Source organism: Chrysochloris asiatica, unplaced genomic scaffold (genome assembly GCF_000296735.1).
Source record: "Chrysochloris asiatica unplaced genomic scaffold, ChrAsi1.0 scaffold00329, whole genome shotgun sequence".
Lineage (NCBI taxonomy): Eukaryota > Metazoa > Chordata > Mammalia > Afrosoricida > Chrysochloridae > Chrysochloris > Chrysochloris asiatica.
In genome coordinates, this window is record NW_006408847.1 from 1,407,786 (window position 1) to 1,421,635 (window position 13,850).

The window sequence follows — 13,850 nt, forward strand, 5'->3', positions numbered from 1 at the left end:
ATATTGATCAGGAGGAGTGGTATGTTGAATATTCATTGATTTTTTTGTAAAGGGCTCAGGCTTCTTAGAAATGGAGTGCCTTCTACAGTTGTCAGCTGTAGGCACTGTTTGCATGGGTTGTCTGTCTGCAACCAGCTGCCTCTATCAGGGTTTCAGGTTCTGATAGCCTTACCTCTGTTTCCAGGCTGTTTTTCTCAATGTTACCATTCTGGTTGGACTAGAGATGTCCTTCCCCCTTTCTCGATCCCTGTCTAGTAGGAGAGGACTCAGGAAAAAGGGGTGGATATGAAGCCAGGGTAAGAGAGGCCTAGGGCCTAGACTGTCCCTGACACTGTTGCAACCATTTTTTTAAAATTATCTTCAGCAGAATCTTACTTGCATGTGATATTAGTGATATTGTTTGATGATTTCCACATTCCTTTGGGTTACCTTTCTTTGGAATGGGCACAAATGTGGATCTTTTCCAGTTTACCGGGTAGCTGTCTTCCAAATTTTTTGGCATAGATGAGTGATCACTTCCAGTGCTGCATCAGTTTGTTGAAAGATTTCAATTATATTCCGTCAATTCCTGGAGCCTTGTTTTTTTGCCAACGCATTCAGTGCAACTTGGGAGTTCTTCCTTCACTACCATCAGTTCTTGATCATTTGCTATTTCTTTAAATGGTTGAAAACATCTACTAATACATGTTTTTTGACTGTGCATACCTTCCATATTTCTTTGATTCTTTCAACTTCATTCAATGTTTTGCCATTATTGTTATTGAGTGCCATCGAGTTGATTCTGACTCATAGCAACCCTGTATAAGGTTTCTGAGGAGCGGCTGGTGACCTCTACATCCAGTGCATTAACCCACAACACCATACCAGGACTCCATTTTGCTCACAGAACCTTTTAATGTTGCAAGTTGAGGCTTGAATACTTATTTCAGCTCTTTCAGCTTCAGAAATGTTGATTGTGCTCCTCCCTTCTGGGTTTCTAACTCTGTGTCTTTGTTGTTAGGTGCCATTGAGTTGGTACCAACTCATAGCAACCCTATGCACAATAGAAAGAAACACTGCCGATCCAGGGCCAGCCTCACAATTGTTGCCATGCTTGAGCCCATTGATGCTGCCACTTTGACAATCCATCTCGCTGGGGGTCTTCCTCTTTTTCTCTGACCCTCCACCTTACCAAACATGATATCCTTCTCCAGTGACTGGTCCCTCCTGACAATATGTCCGAAGTATGAGAGATGAAGTTTGCCCATCTGGCCTCCAAGGAGCACTCTGGCTGCACTTCTTCTAAACAGATCTGTTGGTTCTTTTGGCAGCCCATGGCACTTTCAATATTCTCCTCCAACATCATAACTCAAAAGTATCAATTCTTCTATGGTCTTCCTTATTCACTGTCCAGCATGCATGTTGAGGTTATTTAAAATATGGCTTGGGTCAGGCACACCAAGCCTGACCTTTTTTGCTCTTTGCTGACATTTTTGCTCTTCAACATTTTAAAAAGGTCTGCGCAACAGATTTGCCTAATGCAGTATGTCGTTGGATTTCTTGACCACTGCTTCCATGAATGCTGATAGTTGTCCAAGAAGAATGAAGTCCTTGACAACTTCAATCTTTTCTCTGTTGATAAGAATGTTGTTTACTGGTCCAGTCATGAAGATTTTTGTTTTCTTTACATTGAGATACAATCCATACCAAAGGCTGTGTTCTTTGATCTTCATCAGTAAATATTTTAAGTCCTCTTCACTTTCAGCAAGCAAGGTTGTATCATCTGCATATTGCAGGTTGGTAATGAGTTTTCCTCCAATCCTGATGCCACGTTTTTCTTCATAGAACCCAGCTTCTCAGATTATTTGCTCAGCCTACAGTTGAATAAATATGGTGAAATAATAAAACCTTGTTGCACATCTTTCTTAATTTTAAACCATTCAGTGTTCCCAATGTTCTGTTCGATCAACTGCCTCTTGGTCCATGTACAGATTCCTCATGAGCACAATTACATGTTCCAGAATACTCGTATTTCCGCAATGTTGTCCATAGCATGTCATGATCCACACAATCAAAAGCCTTTGTGTAGTCAATAAAGCACAGGTAAACATCTTTCTGATATTCTGATATTCTCTGCTTTCCATCGGACATCAGCAGTGATATCCCTCTTTGAGGGCCTCTTCTGAATCTGGCTTGAACCTCTGGAAGTTCTCTGTCAATTTATGCTTGCAGCTGTTTCTGTATTACCTTTAGTAAAACTTTACTTGCATGGGATATCAAAGAGATTGTCCGATGATTTCCACATTCCATTGTGTCTGGGTCTTTGTACAGTTCATTACAAAACTTGACTTCTTGAGCTGCCCTTTGACATTTGCCCCACAGCTCTTTTAGGTCCTCATTTCCTTCAGTTGCTTTAGCATTTCTACACTGGAGAGGAAGTTTCAGAGTCTTCTCTGACATTTATTTTTGTCTTTTCTTTCTATCCTGTCTTTTTTTTCTTTTCTTTTTGTTTTTTTTTTCTTGTATGATGTTATTGATGTCACCCCACAGCTCTTGTGGTCTTCCTTCATTAGTGTCTCATGTATAAAGTCTATTTTTGAGATGGTCTCTAAATTCAGGCAGGATATGTTCAAGGTCATATTTTGGCACTCGTGGACTTATTTTCATATTCTTCAGCTTCAATCTGAACTTGCATATATATGAGCAAGCTATGGTTTGTCCCACAGTCTGTCCCTGGCCTTGTTTTGGCTGATGATATGGAGCTTCTTTTCCACCATCTAATTCCACAAAATGTAGTCAATTTGATTTCTATATATTCTGTCTGGGGAGGTCTACGTTGATATTCACCTTCTATGTTGTTTAAAAAAAGTATCTGAAATGAACAAGTCATTGGTCTTGCAAACTTCTGTCATGTGATCTCTAGTGTCATTTCTATCACCAAGGCCTTATTTCTCAACTACTGATCCTTCCTCTGTTTCCAACCTTATTATGCCAATCACCAGTAATTATCAATACATTTTGATTGCATGTTTGATCAATTTCACACTGAAGAAGTTGGTAGAATTTAGTTTCATCATTATTGACTTTAGTGGTTGGTACATAAATTTGAGGAATGGTGATGTTAACTGGTCTCTCTAGTATACATAGGGATATTATCCTATCCAGACAGCGTTGTACTTCAAGATAGATCTTGAAATGTTTGTTGTTGTTTTTTTTAAATGTTTTATTGTGAATTATGTGATAGTTTACATGGGAGAACATTGGTTTTACATTCATTCTATCGTCTTATTGCCATGGTTACAATCCCTCCATGCAATCCTTCCCCCGTGCCCCCCAGGTCTTTAGCACACAGTCGCTCTCCCTCTCTGGATCTAAAGTCTCCAACTGCTCCATTGCTCCATGTCATCATCTCTGGCTCCATTTCAGGCATTATTGCTTCTCTGGGTAGGGTCCCGGTCTCTGCTCTTCTCCCTTGATGGTCCTAGGGACCTCCACTTCTAGACTGAAAAGTTAATCACTCCCCTCCTTGCTATAAAATGTCTACCTTTACATTTCCAACCCTCACAATCAGTCCTGATAACAATTATTCACTATTGTATCATAAGAGACCCGTCTGTATTGAAATGTTCTTTTTAATGATGAATGCTCTGCCATTCCTTTTGAATTTGTCATTCGTGGCATAGTAAACCATATGATTGCCAGACTCAAATGGCCAATACCAGTTCATTTCTGTTCACTAATACCTAGGTCATTGATGTTTATGCATTCCATTTCATTTTCCAATTTTCCTAGATTCATACTTGGTACATTGTGCACTGTTATTAATGGATGGTTACAGCTGTTTCTCCTCATTTTGAGTTGAGTCCCATCAGCAAACGTAGGTCCTGAAAACTTTACTCCATGTATGTCATCTTGGTCAGCTATATTTTGAGGAAGCAGCTCTTCCCCAGGCTTATTTTGAGTGCCTGCCAACCTGAGTGGCTCATCTTCTGGCACTGTATCTAAAAATGTTTTGCTGCTACTATTAAGGTTTTCAATGCTTAAATATTCATAAGCAGTCCACTTCTTCTTCTTCCTACTCTTAGTCCAGAAGCACTGCTGAAACCTGTCTAACATGGGTGACCCTTGTTGTTAAGTGCTGTTTAGTCAGCTCGATTCATAAAAACCCTGCATAGGATTTCTAAGAAGTGGCTCTTGGGTTTGAACTGCTGACCTTGTGGTTAGCAGTCTAATGCTTACACCAGGACTCTGTGGCTGGTCCTGCTGGTATTTAAAATACTTGTGGCCTAACTTTCAGAATTATAGCAACACACAAGCCACCACAGCACGACAAACTGATAGACAAGTGGTGGTAATGAAATATATATCTAAGCATTGGAAAAATATGTGTGGTGCTACAGGATGAGCACTGTACTGCCAACCGTAAGATCAGTGGTTCAAACCTACTAGCTGCCCCTTGGAAACTACACAGGGTCACTATGAATCAGAATCAAATCGATGGCACTTAACAACAACAACCCTCTAGGTAATGAAATTATGGATAAGTTTCTTTTCTGTCTCTGTAGTTAAAATAACTTCTACAACTCTCATGTTCTACTTCTTACCAGGCTTTAAAAATTAACATTAAGAAAAATACAGCTGATATTCCTATTACAGATATCAGTTGTAAGGGGATTAGGGTGGGATGCAACACCCTAACTCAGGCCCAAACCCTGATCTATGTAAGGAGAGGTTCCCTGGGGTATGACCTGCATCATCTTTTATCATACAAGAGGTCAAAGGAGAGAGAAGTGAGCAGAGAAGGGGGTATCTCAGGACCACTGAGGACAGAGAGCCACAAGTAGAGCTCATTCTTTGGACCCAGGGTACCTGTGCTAAGAACCTTATACCCCAGGGGAATATTGATGCTAAGACACAGGAAATTTCCAAGGTACACTAGGTCTATAGATGTTAAACAGAGAAAAGGTTATTTCCCAAGAGCAAACAGAGAGAGAAAATCTCCCCCTAGAGCTGGCACCCTGAATCCAGGTTTCTAGACTCCTAAACTGTGAGAAGATGATTTTCTATTTGCTAAGTCACCCATTTGTGGTATTTTTGTTATAGTAGCACTAGATAACTAAGATATGTCTCATTCAGAATTTCTGGGGATGGGGATGTTATAAGTTATTATCTTATCAATAATTAACAACCTTTTTTTCAATTTAAGAAAGCATTTGCTAACTTCCAAAAATAAATAGAAAATAATATGCTTACTTAATCCTGCTCTGTACCATTACCTTAAGTATCAGGAGTTTTTGGTATTCTGAAATTTGCATGGTATGCAGCAGACAATATAGTTCTATATTTTAAGCAAAGTTAGGAAGTTTCCTAGTATTATGAATAAATAAAACAAGTTCAAAGTTCATCAGACCCCCCCCCCCCCCCAAAAGAATCTTATTTATCATGGGGAAACAGATATGCACACATAAGGCAGATTAAAATGGAGACTCAACTCAAGTGCTATGGGTTCAAAGAAGAAAAAGATGAGTTCATGAAGGAAGTAGCATCTGGGCTCAACTCTAAAGGTTGATACCTGAGTTATGTAGTGTTTTTATAACAGAAAGAGCACAAGTGGATGGCTTTAACAAAAACAAATTTATTCTGTTTAGGAGGCTAGCAATCTATAGTCAGAGCTCTGGCTCTAAAGTAACGTCTTTGTCTTCTCTCATCATCTGCAGGCCCAGCATTTCTTTCTTTTTTTAATAAATGTTTTATTGTGAATTATGTGATAGTTTACATGGGAGAACATTAGTTTTACATTCATTCTATTGTATATCGTTTAATTGCCATGGTTCCAATCCCCTCCATGCATCATCAACCAGAGACAAGCCTGCCCCCTGGTCATCAGCACACAGCCCTCTCCCTCTCTGGATCTAAAGTCTCCAACTGCTCCATCTCTCCATATCATCATCTCTGTCTCCGTCTCTGGTAGGCCCAGCATTTCTTGCATATCTCCATGTGTCTTGATATTAATCTTTCCCTGAATCTAGGAACACCTCTGGTATGTAGTTATGAGTTGGGCTGCTAAACTCAAGATCTGCAGTTTGAAACTACCAGCTGTTCCACAGGAGAAACATGAGACTTTCTGCTCCTGGAAAGATTTACAACCTTGGAAATCCTATCCAGGCCCACAATGAGTCAGAACTGACTCCAAAGCACATAACACCAATCAGGAACATCACAGTGCAGGGACCCCAGATCCAAAGATCTCCCGGCTCTTCTTTCTTGGTGGTGGGGTTCCTCATTCTCTGCCCACTTATTTCTCCTTTTATTTCTTGCAAAATAACAGGTGTTGCACGCCTTACCCCCAAGGAAACTTCCTTTCAATTGACTGACTGCTCATAGAAGATCACATCATGGAATTGATTACATAATATTCAATTGCATCTGGGAGATAACTACATCTTGACTGCTTGACCACTGAGAATCCTGGCCCAGTCAAGTTGACACAAAATCTTAATTATCACTGTTGGGTAACTACTTGATGGATAAGAAGAGATAGGAAAAGATTTCAAGTTATAGGACTAGAGACAAAAACATGGAAGCAGGAAATTATAGGTCAGTTTAAAGCCTATCCATTTCGGTGTTATTTAATTTAAACACACACACACAGAGTCCTGGTGTGGCACTGTAGGATCAGCACTGGACTGCTTGCCACAAGGTTGGTGGTTCAATCCTACCAGTTCACTCCTTGAAAACGCTATACAGGGTCTTCACAGTACTTAGCAGTATACTAGAACGGAGATCAAGATAAGACCATGGTAAACTCTGAATGCTAGAATAAATACTAAAATTTCATTCAGCAGGCCACAAATGTCATTCAAGGTTTTTAAGGGGGAGCATAACAAGATCGCATGAAAAGCTTCCCACAATTATCATAATATGTATAAAATGTATACATCTGCATGTAGATGTAGAAAGGAGTGGAACCCAGAGTCTAATGACAAAGGTCACCATGCATACCAGTAGAGCCTATACATAACTGAATGAAACTGACCTTGCATCTACTGTAATTTGTTTAACTGTAAGAAGTCCTTAGGTATTCATTTTGTACCCTAACTTTTCATAGGCTTCTTCAAGTGTTGCATTAATCATCATCCTCTAATAAAAGGCTTGTTTCCGGCGGATTGTATCGTGCAATCAGTAACCTACATCTCTCTCTATGCACAAAAGGGCTGTTGATGAAGAATGATGAAATATTTGAGGCATCAGCAGAATCCCCTCAGAAAAGATATGAAGATACTAAGAACTTCTCCTTTCACTTCAGAAAACATACTTGATAAGCAGATACAATGTTCAATACCTAAATTAGCAGGCACAGTGAATCCATTTATAAAGGACTAAGACAATAAGATTTATCTTATTGCTTCCTTTCCTTCCTGGTCATCAAATAACAAGACAGCTACCAGTCAAACGAATAAACAGTCCCTGGTTTTATGGAAGAGCAGTTGTTGCTGTAGGATAAGCACTAGTCTACTAACCTCAAGGTCAGCAGTTCAAACCCACCAGCCCTTCCACAGGAGAAAGATGAAACTTTCTGCTCTCATAAATATTCATAGCCTCAGAAGCCCTGTACAGATTTTCTATTTCAGAACTGACTTGATGGAATGTAACAACAAATAAATAGCCAATATCCATGCAAAGGGAAATGATTAAATAATCTCCAGTGTCATAAGCATTATGTGGCAGATTTTTCTCACTTCTCCAAGCATAAATTCCAACTGAGAGAGAGGAGTAAACCTTTCATTCTTCCTAAACAGAAATCCCAAAGCTGTGGGGGCAAATGGGGGTGGAGAAGGAAAAGAAAGAAAATGGAAAAATATCCTGCTAAATAAGGCTAGGTTTAAAATCAGTTCTCTCAGTTTTTGTGAAAAAATTCCCCCCAAATCCAAAGAACACTAACTGCTGCTTAGTTTGTCCCAAAGGATGCATAGAATTTCACTATTTTCCATCACCAGTGTAAGTAGCTGTCAGGATTTTCTAATTTCCCTTGGGACATTAGAAACCATGGAAAGATTAATCCTTTGCATAGCCTTGCACAGTTTAATAATATGTATGAAGATTAATCATGCACAGTACCACAATAGTACTGCACTGAGAGAGTACCTAACAGGATTAATAGCATTTTCACCAAGCAGAGGTTAGCATAGGTTTCAAGTGATTCCAAGCCCATCAGAATCCTCTGTCAAAACCAGCCACAGTTACAGCTAAGGGAACTATACAGCTTGGGATGAATAATTGAAGCTACTGTCTACCTTTTAATGTAAGAAACACTTCTGTTTCAAATAGGCTTAACAGAGAAATTTAGGTGAAGTTAAACTACAAGAAATTCTAGGACAGCTAGCAGGAGTCCTTGAAGCACTAGGCAGCTCAAATAGTGAAGTACTCACTGTCACACTGTTCCTAGTTAAATAGTACAGTTATCTCTCCCTACTGACCCTTCTAAAACCATAAGGATAAAATTTGCACTCATCACCAAATTTCAGTCTCTTCTTAAACAATAAGAGCAATAATTAATCTAGATTGGGATCCTTTTTTCTAAAATTAAAGAAAACTGATTCAACACCAACACAATACCTTTGAACAGAAAACTGCAGAGCTGAAGTTACAGTTTGAGTGAGTTAGCATTCGCTGTTTTCTGTTGCTAAGGACAGCACCATTTAAGATATAGGTAATTTACATACAGATTTTAATTTTGGGGTTTCAGTATTCCCTTTTTTAATAGGCATGCTGTAGATCTCAGTAGATTTTGGAATTTACCTGAAACATTTTGTAATATAGGTATTTCCTCTTCATGGGCATCGGGAAAGAAATCTACAAGGGATATATTTTTAACTATATAATGAACTTGAGAGCCCTGGAAATGTGTACAGCTAGAGGCATAGCTTTGGCTATTTAGTTATTAAAAATGTCATGTCAGCTAAGGCATCAAATAAAGAATTATTGTCCAAAGAAGGTATATTACACGATATGCAATGTTATCCCTTCGTACAAGTGAAATAGGAGTAAAATGACAAAGATTGCCAAAGGCAGAACAGTCACAAAAGACAGTGTGAAGGGAGATACAAGTGGATGGACCTAAAAAATGAGCTGTATGTAAATGAGCTTCAGGTTTGTCTAGTACCACCGAGGAACCATACTTTCCCTAGATTCAGTGCTGGGGATAGGGAGAGTATTCGAATTTCAAGCTGGGTTCTCAATTTAGGAAACTACAGAAAATACTGAGAGAAGGGATTGGTCAGTGGCTTTTGCAGACAGGGCAGTGATCTACGTAAGAAGTAGTGGAACCTGCAAGGAAAACAGAGCTAGGTGATCTGTAAAATGTAAAGAAGGAAAAGCAGGAATGAAAAGTACCCGGGATCCACCTTCAGAGAACAAGTGAATTAGAGAAGAAAAATGCAGAGCAAGTAGCGAGAATTCCAGGATGCTGGGGTCTGGTCTCTCCAAAGGCGGGTGCACGTGCGTAAGGTAGCCGAAGGGGGCTTCATTGCGCAGGCCGGGGAAGCAAGAGTGGGCACCCGAATCCCATCTGCTCCTCCAACCCCACATTCCCTTCTCTCTCCCCTTTGCGGGGCTGGGATGACTTTCTTCAAGCTCTCTGGTTGCTGAGAGAGAATCTTTGGCTCTCCTGAGGTTTGCGTTGGCGTGAACTACGTCCCCTTTTATCCTCCCTATCGACTGTGTGCTGGGGGGATGCCGAATACAGGAGGCTAGGCGTGTGTAAGGGAGAGAGGAGAGAAGCTTAGGGCTCCTGGAGGCCTTTAACCACTCAAGACTCAGCCGATGTGCCCTTCTGTAAACTTCCAGCTCTCGATCCAGACCCGTGCACAAGCCCGAAAATTCGGTTCCAGCCAGAAAATTATCAGTGGCACCAGCAGAGCCCTGGATGTGGTTGCTAGGGCTGCAGAGGGAGAAAGGAGGCGGGGTCAAAGTATGGGGGCAAAGGGGACTTCGTGGAAGTTGTCGCTGGCACCACAGAGACGTGGCCTGGTTGAGCCAGACTGAAGGAGAGAGGGGCCGTCCAGGGCCCAGGACAACCTACTTCCGTTCTCCTCACTTCCGGCTCCGCTGCGCTGGCTGGGTGCTGACTCCCGAGGCCGGGTTGAGAGGCCCCGGTCCGAGTGTCCTCGGCGGTTGGTCAGTGTGAGCCTGTGACAGCTGCAGTTGCTCCCCGCCCCCAAGGATCCGAGGTGCGTGGGGGGAGGGGAAGAAGGAAAAGACTTGGGTCGTGTTTCCGCTCACTTCGTGCCAGCCAAGGTTGAGGCGCTTCCAGAGAGCAGCAGCAGGGATAATCCTCGGCGTGAGAGCTGCCGGAATCCCAGCCCAGCCGACAGGTGAGGGAGGAGCAGGCCCACCAGGAAAAGACTGGGGTGAAAGCTGATCTGACTGACATGGTGACAGGACAGACGCTTTCGCGGTCTCGGACTTTCACAGTGCACTTCTTTTCTTGGTCTGTGCCATATCTGCTCCTCTGAGTCCACCTCTGAAACAGCAGTGTGAGGGGAGGACCAGCCTTTCCAGATTGGCACCCTGTCGGGTTGGCGTGCATTAGATGGAAAAAGCGGGCTGCAAGATTCAAGGTTTTCTTGGTGAAGTCTTGGAGTGGGCCATCTTCATGGTTGATGCCCAACCTTTATTTCTGTCTTCTCCCTGCATCACTTCCCCCACTTCCTTTCTCCTGCTGGGAGAGGAAAGGGGATAGTGATAGTCCCTCTGGGCGGTTCTCCTGGCGGGGATGAAGGGAGGAGCGTTGCCTGTGAAATGTCCCAAGTCTGACTGTACTTGTGAAGACGTCCAGAATTGCTGGAGTTTGGGAAGGGAGTTGTTCCCTTTGCCAAGTTACTACTGTTTGCGTGTCTAGGAAAAAGGAAAGAAGATTTTTTCCCCCCTTTTAAAGAACAATCTACGCGTCTTCCTTTTATTTTCTTTCATAAGGAGCCCTGGTGGTACAGTGGTTAAAGCACTCAGCTGCTAACCGAAAGGTTGGCGGTTTGAATCCACCAGCAGCTTCACGGAAGAAAGACGTGGCAGTCGCTTTCCATAAAGAGCATCCTGTGGCTCAGTTCTACTCTGACGGAATCAATGGCTGTAGGTTTGGTTTGGTTATTATCTCATTTCTAAGACTTTCTATCTCGAAAAGTTTTTGTTTTTTTTTTTTTAATACTTCCTGCAGCTTCGCTAGCCTCTAGCTTCTCTAGCTTTTAGAATTTCTAAATCCCTCGTTTTGTCCTAGATAAAAATGTATATAAAATCGCTAACCTGGTTCTCTTTTTTTACAAGGGAAAAAGGAAAAGTTATAGAGCTTTTCATAAACTTGTACTTTCACTTGCAAGTGCATGTTCATGTTATAGTTTAATTTAATTTCATTGCCATATAAATGTGTGCCAGAGTTTAAGTTGAATCAGCCCTGTGTTAAGGTTGCAGAAATTGATCATTTCATCGCTCTATCTCGAGCACTTAAAAGCATATGTTGTTGGTGCGCTGTCGAGTCAGTTAGACTCATAGCTACCCCTTATAGGGTTTCCGAGAGCGTTTGGTGGGTTTGAACTACTGACCTTGCCTTAGCAGTCCAGTGTTTACACGACAGCCACATCAAGGCCCATAGCTGACTATGGTGGTGGTTGTGTGTCATTGAGTCATTTTCGACGCAGTGAGTCTGTATAGGGTTTCCACAGGAGCAGAAATTCTGCCTCATATTTCTCCGGCCTGCAGAGCTACTGGCAGACTCGAACATCTTACGTTACAGTTAGCATCCCGGCTCATAATGCACTATGCTACCTATCATGCTGTTCTAATCACTATGCTCCTATCTTACTGTTCTAATTCTACTCTTCATTTAATTCTGTGTTGTTTTCCTTACTCAAGTTGACTAACACCCTCTCCCCACTCCCAGCTACCCAGTCTCACTCTCATTATCTGAGAAAATGGTTACAATCGTATCTTATTTTCCCAATCAAAAGCCCTGTCATAAAATCTCGGTTCCTTTGCTTCCCTTCTAAATTGTTAATTTATTGTTAGTTAGACTGATGGTTTGCCTTTATTCTAGGTTTTGATTTTGTGGTCTATGGTTTAGGGATCAGTGACTTTCAGGGATAGTTCTTATTCTCACGACTGAAATTATATACAAAGATTTGTTTGAATACCATCCCCCAAGTTCCCTGTAGGGTAGCATGGTAGCTCTATAGGATTAGCACTGAACTGTGAACCCACAAGGTTGGCGGTTCAAATCCACCAGCTGTTCCTCAGGAGAAAGATGAGGCTTTATGCTCCTATAGATATTTATAGCCTTGGAAACCCTATACAGGTTTCCTATGAGTCAGAACCAACTTGATGGCATATACCACCACCCTATAAAGTTCAGTCTTTTAATCAAATTTTCTAAGGGAATATATAAGTCCTGGTGTGGCTCTGTGGGCTAATGCATCAGACTGCAAAGTTGTTTGAACTGTAAGGTCGGTGGTTCAAGCTCACCATCTGCTCCTTGGAAACCCTATACAGGGTCGCTGTGGATTGGAATCCACTCAACGGCACTTAACAAGAAACTGATTTAAAGCCATTTGCTTCTTAGGCAGGGAGGTTAGTTGAGGCTTGTGAAAACATTTTTGGGTGAAGCTGTTATTTCTCCAAACTGTAAATGACTTATTTTAGGACTTAGGATAATAGAATGCAGGAATTCTAGCTTGTACTAAAATTCTAGAATTGTAGTACAATCTCTACCTCTATAAACGTATCTAAGTTCCTTTCTAGACCTAGAAAAGGAAGTAAGAGTGTGTATTTATTTAGTTCCTGATTTGTGGTTTTGAGATTTCTTTTTAGGGATAACTGTGTCCAGTGATCTGGAGATCCAGTAAGTTTTGAAATTGATGTGTTTGTGGTTATTTTAGACATGCTAAATATCCTCAACCTACTAGGTACAGTTCAGAGTAAAACATTTAAATTATGCTTGTACTTTGCTTTGCTTTTCTCCCTGTGCACCTGAGGCATATATCTTGGGCTTTAGCTTTGCAAGTAAGTTGTTTCAGTGGTGTGGTCCTTCAACCAGTGGTAACCTGCAACTTGTCTTGATAGCCCTTCTCTCCATTTTGTACTAGGTCTTTTAATGATTGTTTCTCATTAATTAATAATTTGCTGTAGGATAAGCACTGGACTGCTACTGCAAAGTTGGCAATTCAAACCCACCAGCCGCTCTGCAGGAGAAAGACGAAATTTCTACTCCCTGAAGATTTACAGTCATGGAAACCCTATACAGGGTTGTTATGAGTTGTAATTGCCTCAGTGGCAGTGGGTTTGGGTTTTGGGTCTTGGGTCCAAATTAAAGTTTGGAGTGCTTGTTCTATCTAGATTATTGATTTGATTGTGAAGTATGTGCTGATTGAGAGTATGAAAATCTAAATGTTTGACTTCTGTTTAATAGAATGTTAGAACTTGAAGAGACTAAATATCTCATCATAATCTATGTAGAATAACCAGCGTCCCCCTCACCAAGTCCCCCACCCCAAATAACTTTTCCTGTGTCTCACATCATCCTGGTGTGGTGCTGTGGGTTAATGCTCTGGACTGCAAGGTCAGTTTGAACCACAGGGTTGGGGGTTCAAGCTTACCAGCTGCTCCCTGGAAACCCTATACAGGTCGTTATGAGTCAGTACCAACTCAACAGCACTTAACAAAATGCATCCTTACTTGGGTAGCAACCAATATCAATTTACAAATAATAGATTATGCTAGACTAGTGTTGTCCTGGTACGGCACTGTTGGATTGCTAACCATATGGTTGGTGGTTCACCAACTGGTCCTTGGAAACCCTATCTATACAGGGTCTCTATGAGTCTGAA

General features: G+C 41.4%; 1 protein-coding gene across 2 annotated transcripts in view; it reads left to right on the forward strand.

Moving 5' to 3' along the window:
* Positions 1–10,051: 10,051 nt before the first annotated feature.
* ARFIP1 (ADP-ribosylation factor interacting protein 1) overlaps positions 10,052–13,850 on the forward strand; it is a 169,559-nt gene continuing 165,760 nt past the window's right edge. For both annotated transcript variants that reach the window (XM_006875500.1, XM_006875501.1), the window contains exon 1: positions 10,052–10,208. The gene's annotated coding sequence lies outside the window, so the exon portion shown is untranslated. The remainder of the gene's footprint in view (positions 10,209–13,850) is intronic.